At 38.8% G+C, this 8,199-nt stretch overlaps 1 non-coding gene across 1 annotated transcript; it reads right to left on the reverse strand.

Annotated features, from left to right (window-relative positions):
* Positions 1 to 7,662: 7,662 nt before the first annotated feature.
* Positions 7,663 to 7,827, reverse strand: LOC129401082 (U1 spliceosomal RNA). The gene has a single exon (XR_008628097.1). It is a non-coding gene; the product is annotated as a U1 spliceosomal RNA (small nuclear RNA).
* Between the last annotated feature and the right edge of the window lie 372 nt (positions 7,828 to 8,199).

Genomic DNA, 8,199 nt, shown 5'->3' on the forward strand with positions numbered 1-8,199 from the left:
GATATGACCTTATTTAAAAATCATTTAAAGAGTAAGCACTGGAGGTATCTTAAAGGTTTACATCTCGTAATTTATGATGTTTTTATTCCTCCTAACATTTTGACTAATTTTGTTTGCCTATGTTTACACACCTCAAAAAATAGTTATTTCCTTTCTTTATTCTTCTTTCCTTCTCTCCTTCCCTCCCTCCCTTACACTTTTCCCTCCCCTCCCTCCAGCCCTCCCTCCAGCCCTCCCTCCATTCCTTCTTTCCTCCCTCCATTCCTTCCTTCCTTCCTTCCTTCCTTCCTTCCTTCCTTCCTTCCTTCCTTCCTTCCTTCCTTCCTTCCTTCCTTCCTTCCTTCCTTCCTTCCTTCCTTTGAATTACTGTGAGATATACAGTTACAAAGTTCTTCATGATTGGGTTTCAGTCATATGATGTTCCTATATATTTTTTTAATGTATCTCATACTATGTTTTGTTTTTAACCTTCTAACTCCAAGTACTTGTTGACTTAGGACTTAACATTCCTATTTTCTTTTATATTTCTTTTTTACTCCAGTCTATTAGAACTATACTCCATTAATTAAAACTTATTCCATTAACAAAGACTGAATGCATTTTGGAATATATATTTGTATGATTACCTTTCCAAATTCCCATAAAGACCTCTTTCAAACCGTGTTTTAGTCATTATTTCTATTTTTGTGACCATGGAAAATCGTCCTCCTATATTCACAAGTCTGATCATTTGAGGGAATAAATGAAAAAAAAATGTGACTGATCTATTTCTCAGTTGGTAAAAACTCTTCTTACCCTAGAACCAGGAGGAATTAAATAAAAGCACATTTAATTAATTCTATCTAGTACTTGCCTCCCTGATTACAGTTTCAGTATTATTCTTAATTTTTTCAGTTTTAAAAAGAGCTCATATCATACCAGATCAAGAAAGTATTGAAGTTGAGTATTAAAAAATATCTAGAATCTATTTTACATGTTAGTATTATATGTACAAAATTTTTATTATTCTATTGGAATATTAAACTAGAAAAACATATTAAAATGAAAAGCATTGCTACTCTGTTTTTGAAAGCATGAAGCACATCACTCCTATCTTGGCTTAGAAAATTTTGAAAAAGAAATTCCGAACAAAATCATCTCTGAATGTTTTTTCTTTACCAAAAAGCTTCCCTGGCTTATTTTGAGTAGATTGAGATGCTAATTGTTCTATCTTTGTGGTATTTCAAATCTTGCAAACACTTTGCAAAAAAACTTCACAAGCAATTTGTAATGCTAATAATAAAACAGGTACAGCTCAAGTTGTGCTTTGAAATTTTACATAGTAGAACATTAGTAATTCTAAAATATAAATGCAAGAGTAAATTTTGCTCCTAACCCAGGCCCAGTGGGTGTGGCGTCCAGAGCCACAGTTGTGCATGGGCTGGGGCGATTTTCAAGGACAGACCTGCGAGGGATAGGCAGTTCAGGTGGGACATTGCTGCCATTAGGACATGAGCCTCAAGGACTCACTTTTTCCTTAATCCAGGTCAGACGCCCAGTGGGTGTGGCAAGTAGAGCTGAGGCTGTGTTAATCTTCCTCTCCATAATTTATAAGAACCATAAATTAGCGTCTTACATGGAATTTCCACTGGGGCCAGCCTGATCACCGAAACCACATTAGGCCAATAAGTCATTAGCCCCTATCTCAGTTAATATTAGGCCAAAACCACAATAGTAATGGTGAACATGAAAGTCCAAATCGCACAGGTCACAGTGTAAAACAAGGCAAAAACCCATCAAACTTAGTGACTAACGAAGCTAACTCAGATAACCCAACCAATCACCGTGAACTATATAACTTCCCTGACAAGAATTTAGAAGGGATCTATTAAGGATGCACAGGGAGCCAAGAGAAACAATAGAATGTACTACCAAGAATGTACTACCAATAGAATGTACTACCAATACATGAGGATTTGAGAGCAGAAATGAGGAAAATGCAAACAAAATTACAAACAGAAATGACAGATCTGAAAAACCTGGGTAGGTGAAATGAAAAACTCAGTGGAAGGCTTCAGGAGCAGAGTAACAGCTGTTAAGGACAGAATCAGTGAACTCCAAGAAGGGGTGCAGAGAATCTCTAGACAACAACGGAAAATGGAAAAAAAACTCAAAATAAACCAATAGGTATCAAGAGAAAACTGAGATGAAGCCTAGAGGAATAGCATAAGAATGATTGGAGTCCCAGAGGGACAGGAAGAAAACCCTGATGAAGAAGAAACTGTCAAAGATGTAATTGCTGAGATGATCCCGGAGCTGAAGAGGAGGACCGGAGGGTACCAGCTAAAAGAAATACAAATAAAAATGCTCCATGACACATCCTTATCAGAATTATGAAAAACATAAACAAATAAAATTCTAAAAGCAGAAAAATCAAAAAAAGAAATTGCCTATAAAGGAGCATCTTTAAGATTCACAGCAGACTTATCTGATGAAACCCTATGGGCCCGAAGACGGTGGTGGGATGTAGTGAAAAAATCAATCAAATATAAACCTCACCAAGAAAACTTTACCCCGCTATTCTCTCATTCATATCAGAAGGAACGACACACAGTTTCACAGGCAAACAACAACTCAGGAAATTCATAGCCTCAAAACCACACCATGGTTACAAAAAAACTAAATGGGCTACTTAAAGACAAGACAAGCCACACAAATACACCAAACTTCGACAGAAAGATGGAACAAAACCCCATAACAATACTCTCTCTTAATGTCAATGGCTAAACACACCAATTTAAAGATACAGAGTGGCGGGATGGATGAGAAAATTGAACCTAATATTCTGCTCCTTTCAAGAGACACATTTGAACAGTCAGAACAAACACAGACTCAAAGTCAAAGGCTGGAAAACACTTCTACAGGCAAACAATTCCCTCAAAAAAGCTGGGGTGATCATAGTGGTATCAGACCTCACTGATTTCAGACTGAAGAAGGTTACAAGAGACAGTGAAGATCATTTCTTAATGATCAAGGCATCTTAATGATCAAGGCATCAAGTACATCAGGAAATATTCACACTCCTAAATGTATATGCATCTAATGAGAGACCAGCAAAATACTTAAAACAACTACTCACAGACTTTAAGAAAAATCAATGCCCCAAAGTCCAGGGCTTTCCTATGTACAATAATGAAAGAGAAGAAAGAGATATTTAAAAAACAATTCTATTCAAATAGTGCCTCAGAAAATCAGAAGTACCTCGGAATCAACTTAACTAAAAAAGTGAAGGACCTATACAAAGAAAATTACAAAACACTACTTCAAGAAATAAAAGACACTAGGAAATGGAGACACAACCCCTGCTAATAGATCAGGAGGAATAACCTTGTCAAAATAGCAATACTCCCCAAAATATTATACAAATTAAATGTGGTCCCTATAAGGATACACATGACATTCTTCAAGGAAATAGACAAAACACTCCTGAAATTCATACGGAACAATAAACCCCCACAAATAGCTAAAGCAATCCTTAAGAACAAGAAGATGGGTGGTATCACCTTCCCCAACTTCAAACTGTACTACAAATCAATAATAATTAAAACAGCAGGACCCTCTGCTCCTAAAGACTTTGATTCCAGAGACCTAACACATTCGGGCATCCAGCGCAGCTTCTAATAGCAATGCCCTGGGACTGTGAACTGGGCTGCAACTCTGTGCTGCCCGGGGTGGATCTTTCCTCCCCACCCTGTCTTCCTGCACGGAAAATGGCAGCGGTGGTGGCAGCATCCACATGGCAGGCGCCATCTTCTAAGACTCCTAACCCAGAGGTATTCAGTTTTACACTTGGGGCTCCTAGGGAATCATGGGAAGTGGGTGTAACCGGCATACCCTCGGCCCAGATAAATTCGGAGCTGCTGAGAGTGAAACGGACCCTCTGCACCTAAAGACTTTGATTCTAGAGACTTCTTACAGCAATGCACTGGGACTGTGAGCTGGGCTATGCAATTTCTGGCAGAATTTTCCCTGGACTTATACAGAAATCCAAAACCACGCGGGCGCAGCAGCATCCGTGCGACTTAACATCTATAATTGTCAGCAATGTGAAACGGTTCCTTTTGAACAGGTCTGACTTGGGGGGGAAACTCCAAATAATAACAGTGAGTTTTTGTTGAAATATTGAAGGTTATTAATGTAGCAGCCATTTCTCTGGACTGTGAACTAAGCAAAAGCCCCATGCCGGCCGAGAAGAGGAAATATCCCTCTTTCCTGGTTGTTTCCCATTTTCAGGGAGAAACGCAGCATGGCGTACACCATACTATGAGGCGTGGGAAGGGGGATGAGGGGGAAAAAAAAAGGAAAAAGGACAAAGGGGGGAAAAAAGAGTTATGTACTTGGAGCAGTGGGGCTACATATCTCTCCATTCTCAGCAATGGAAAACTAATTCTCAAATGCTTCCTTGGTAGTAGGGCTGTCTTTCTTGGGTGGAAACTCCAAAAACAATAGTGATTTTTGTGTTGAAATATGGAACGTAATCAAGGTAAAGAGAAAATAAAGTGAAATTCATCAGTTATACAGTCGGGGGTGGGGGGTGGGGGTGGGGTATACTGGGGTTTTTGGTGGTGGAATATGGGCACTGGTGAAGGAATGGGTGTTTGAATATTGTATAACTGAGACATAAACCTGAGAACTTTGTAACTTTCCACATGGTGATTCAATAAAAAGTTTGAATTAAAAAAAAACAGCATAATATTGGAATAGAGACAGTCCCATAGACCAATGGAATAGTGTTTAATATTCTATCACAGACTCATATATTAACACTTAATCTTTGACAAAAGAGTGAGCAATGTGAAGTGGAGCAAGGAAAGCCTTTTCAACAAGTGGTGCTGGGAAAACTGAACAGCTACTTGCAAAAAAAAAAAATGAACTCAGATCTCTGTCTAACGCCAGGCACAAGTCAGATCAAAGCGGATTAAAGACCTCAATATAAGATCAGAATCCATAAGTTACATGGAGGAAAATGTAGGCAGACCCGTACATGAAATTAAAGCTAAAAGTATCTTTTAGGATGAAACACTTGGTCCTAAAAGATACTTTTAGGACCAAGTAAGCGTAAACAAATGTGACTACATTAAACTAAGAAGCTTCAGCACCTCAAAGCAAACAGTGACCAAAATACAGAGAGAGCCCATTGAATGAGAAAAATTATTTATCAAATATCCATCAGGTAAGGGGTTAATATCCAGGATATACAAGACATTAGTAGAATTGTACAAGAGAAAGCCCTCCAACCCCATCAAAAAATGGGAAGAGGAAATGAACTGAAACTTCTTCAAAAAAGAAATACATATGGCCTAAAGGCACATGTAAAAATGCTCCACATCGCTAATCATCAGGGAGATGCAAATCAAACATCAGTGAGATATCTTACAGCACAGAGACTGGCACACATCAAAAAGAACAAGAGTAACTAGTGCTGGCATGGATGTGGAAGGAAAGGGGCATTCTGTCTTGGTGGGAATGCCAGTTGGTCCAGCCTTTCTGAAAATAATATGGACATCCCTCAAAAAACTAGAAATTGAGCTTCCATATGACCCAGCAGTACCACTTCTGGGAATATATCCCAGGTGTGCAAAAAAGCACAAGGGAAATAAAATCTGCACCATATGTTCATTGTAGCACTGTTCACAATAGCTAGAATCTGGAAACAACCCGAGTTCCTGAGAACTGTGACTGGTTAAAGAAATAATGGTACATTTACACAATGGAATACTATGCAGCTGTTAGGAAAGATGAAGTCATGAAATTTGCTTGTAATTGGATGGACATGGAGAGTATCATGCTAAGTGAAATGAGTCAGAAAATGAGGGACAGACTTAGAATGACTGCACTCATTTGTGGAGTATAGAATAACACAATATGAGACAAACACCAAAGGACAGTAAAGACAAGGGCCAGGAAGATTTCTCCATAGTTGGAAGTCTGCCTCATGATCTGGGGGAGAAGGAAACTGGAATAGAGAAGGGATCACTAAGTCAATGATGGTTGGAGGAATTGTTCAGGATGGGAGATGTATGCTGAAAGTAGATAAAGGACCAAATATGATGGCCTCTCAGTATCTGTATTGCAAACCATAGTGTACAAAAGTAGAGAGAGAGAGAGTACGAAGGAAATTGTCTGCCATAGAGGCAGGGATTGGAGTAGGATTGGGATGGCGGGAAGGATTCTGGGGACATTGGTGGTAGAAAACCTATACTGGTGGAGGGATGGGTATTTGATCATTTTATGAGTGAAACTCAATAATGAAAGCTTTGTAACTGAATCTCACAGTGATTCAATAAATAAAAATTTAAAAAAGAGTAAGTTTTATTTTTTTTTGATGTTTTGTTTATTTGCAGGGTATAAATGTAGCTTTCTTTTTTTCCCCTGTTGTTTTCTGGAAGTTTGCCCAGTTGTGCTCAGGAGCTATCAGTGTTGGGGTCCAGGCATGGGATTGTTGGGGACGGGCCTAGGCACCCCCTGCCTCTGTCCCTGTAAACAGGCACTGGGTGTGGAGGGGGCCTAGGCACTCCCTGCCTCTGTGTGGAGAAACTTGGCGTGAGAGCGAGCCATCTTCCTGACAGCAGGCCTTGGCAGGCGGCCGAAGGGCCACCATGCTCTGGCGGCCAGCCTGGAAAGGGGGTCGAAGGGCCACCATGCTCTGGCAGCTGGACTTGAGAGGGAGGCTGAAGAGAGGATTGGCTCATATCCGCCCTGGACAGGCCCAAGGTCACATCTCCATTCCTTGTTTCTCAGGGCTGAGATAAGGAACCGAAAAAACAAGAAGGAACCGAAAAACAAGTAATGTTGGCAAAAAGAAAGTTGCTTGCATAGCTTAATTAATATTGTTTATGTAGCTTATGTAACCTGCTGATCATTGCTAAAATTGGACTATATAAACCAGCTTGGAATATAATGAACTTGCTGTATGCTGTATATTGCCTGCAGTCCTCCCTAGCCCATTTCAACTGTCCTTCCCTCTCTCCGGCCAAGGTTCAAGTTGGCCGAGCGGGATGCAGCATGGGATAAGAATTGAACCTAAGTCTCCTGGAAGCAAAGCTTATGCTCAGTTCATTGAGCTATCTCTCTGGACCCCATAATTCATTTTTGTTACATAAAGATAAAGCTACTTTCCTCTGATATTGTGGAAATTACGTCTTATGTAATCACCTTGATTCTTAAGTGGTAAAGTAAAATAAAAACTGTGACAGTTAATTTTTTTAAAAGATCATGAATTGTCAATGTGATCTTAAAGTTTTAAAATATAATTTCTGGAATCTTAGAGGAAAACAACTTGTCACTATTAAATCAGCTGGAAAATCCCCAAACTAAAACATATCCCATGCTATTACTGATAGAGTTCATTTAGGATTATACGGTTCTATTTTATGGAGGATTGCCAAAAGGATTCCTATTAGAGTTTATTTTATCTCTCAGATTGTTAAAGATGAAGAAATAAAGGTGGATACAACCAAATATTCAAATAATCACAGTAAAAAATATGTTATGTGGCAAATTAACAGATTTTCTGTTGGACAGCTAAATTGACTATTAAATTATCAGCAAGGCAAGGAAATAATAGGAGGAATTTTCAAATGCTCTAATTTTATTTTTATTTATTTATTTGTATTTTTTCTTCTGGGGAGAGCATGAATGCAGTCCTCTTCTACCATTAATTACACAGTGGAGTTTCCCACATTCGGGGAGATCACAGTGGGGACCATATCCGAAATGAAATGAATAAGCCTTGTCCTGGGAAAAATCGCTTTCATGATTATAGTGTTTCCCATGCCAGAAATGTAACAAATTTCATTTCATAAACACAGAATCAGATCCCTAATAGTTGGATCCCATCCACTTTAAAAAAAATAGAACGAGTGTATATAGTTTGCTGGGGACTCTAGAACTATCAGTGTTTTGGGATAGAAAGCTGTTCATTGAGATTCTTCCCTTAAGTTTCAACAAGCAGAGAAAAATCTGAGTGTTAAGATAAAAGTAAATATAAAGACAAATAAAAAAAAAACTGATTCCCAGTGAGAATGATATCAAAACACAGTAATGGGGAACAGATGAGAGCACTGTTATTATGTAAATGAAGCATAATCTGGCTCCAGCCAGTTTCTATTAAAATTTTGGCTAAGATAAGTTTTGAGAAGCCAGACTTATGTAGAAATA

The sequence above is a fragment of the Sorex araneus genome, chromosome 1 (genome assembly GCF_027595985.1).
Source record: "Sorex araneus isolate mSorAra2 chromosome 1, mSorAra2.pri, whole genome shotgun sequence".
Taxonomy (NCBI): Eukaryota; Metazoa; Chordata; class Mammalia; order Eulipotyphla; family Soricidae; genus Sorex; species Sorex araneus.